Below are 1,915 nucleotides of genomic sequence, written 5' to 3' on the forward strand. Positions count from 1 at the left end.
GCAGTGTATTATTTGTTGAAACTGTACTTTCGATTTGATTTGAAACTGTCTCATTGCTATATGTTTATCAATAAAACTTTGAAAAGAAAAAAAAATAAAATTATAATAACAATTTCATCAGCAAGAGTAGACTTAGAGATTTAAGTGGTATAAGGAGATTAACGATAAGAATCCTACTTATTCTTTACAAAAGTCGGAATTGTAATACTTGAGTAGCAAGAATAATATAATATAATGAGAAATAAATCCAAATCCATCAAATCTGTTGTTCAGAATAGCAGATATTGTTACACAAGTTTGGGGAAATAATTGAATATTTCCTCTTGCTTTCAAGAAATCTTAAAAAATAGATAATATACAACCATTGTTAATTAGGTATTTCAGTTTTGAAAATCTGTAGCTTATGTATTGCATTTTACCCTGTTTGTGTCTTATTTTCTATTTGTTTTTGCTTTTTTTTACTCTTCAAAATAAAATAAATTATATTAAAAAAGAATGAAAACAAGAAAAAATCCAATGACACACTTATGTCTATACTATTTGACATATCTAAAAGAATACCCATTGTGACATGTCCAGCCAGTTATCTCAGTGGACTAAAGAGCCTGCTTAGCCAGGCACAGAGTCTGGCATTCGATCCCCAGCATGCCATGCTGGCCTGACCCCAAGGCACTTTGAGACTGACTCAGACTGGCCCTGATAGCACGTGCCTTCTTGGGAGGCTGAAAATTGGAGGATCACTACAAGTCTCATCTGTATAGAGAGACCCTGTAGACCCTGTACTAAATATATTAAAACAAAAGAAAACACCATAGTGACTCCCAAGATTTACCATAATGTTTAGTTTTAATTATATGCATGAACAGTAAGAGTCAGTGTTTCTACTAAAGTTTTAAATTATAGTTCAGTGTTCATAACTTCTAAGATATAAACATTTTAAGTCAATAATTCATCAAGTGTGTTTTGTGTCTTACTAATAGTATTTTATCACATCTATGATTTTTAGATTCTTCTTTGAACCATTGTCAATAGGAAGTACATATGAAGACAACCGAAGGCAATATTGGATGAGAAAAATGTATCAGTAGTCAATGGTATGTATGAAGAATGAATGAATAAGAAAAGGGTCAACAGTAAAAGTGCAATTTCAAAGACATTGAGGAGTCATTAAAAATTGTAAATCAAGAAGATTGTATGATATAAAACATAGTTGAGTAAATTAAATTACTTACATGCTATAATATTTCTAAAGAAAATTATGCCTTTTTGAGGGTAATCATGTCATTTTAGACATTTCAAACACTTTTATCATTTTTGAATGTAGGCTTTGGCACAGAGGATGTCCTTAATGAATAATGCATGGTTGAATAAATCTACAAGAGCTTTCCCAATATGTGATCAATCTGGTATTGGCAGGGTCTGAAGGAAAAAAAAAACACTAATTGTGACAGAATTTCATAATATTCGGAGAACTGGTAGGATCTCATTTTACAACTATGTATCAGTTAGCATTACATAGGCTATAAAAACTAATAAAGAGGTGATAAAATTGGAAACTTTAAAATTTAAGTGCTGTGCATATCAGTAAATTTCTTAATGCAATGTGCCTGGGAAAGAAAGATGTTGATAACCTCCCAATGATTGGCAGAAAAAATATCTTTATTGTCAGTGGTTATATTCTACTTTGTTTGAAATCTATATTAAAAAAAACAATCAATTCACTACAGAAAATGTTTATACTTCATTTAAAATGAGAACCACAGTAAATATTATAAAGGGAAACAAAGATCCAAAAAGAAGTCTTACCTCCTCATATCTACTTTAAGTTTAAGTGGACAATCTTTTCCATTTCTGAATCAGCCATTCTTCGAATATTTCTCTAAAAATTCATGGATTGGAAACATAATGCCCAATA

This window comes from Octodon degus, unplaced genomic scaffold (genome assembly GCF_000260255.1).
Source record: "Octodon degus isolate 3935 unplaced genomic scaffold, OctDeg1.0 scaffold00386, whole genome shotgun sequence".
In the NCBI taxonomy this organism is placed as follows: domain Eukaryota; kingdom Metazoa; phylum Chordata; class Mammalia; order Rodentia; family Octodontidae; genus Octodon; species Octodon degus.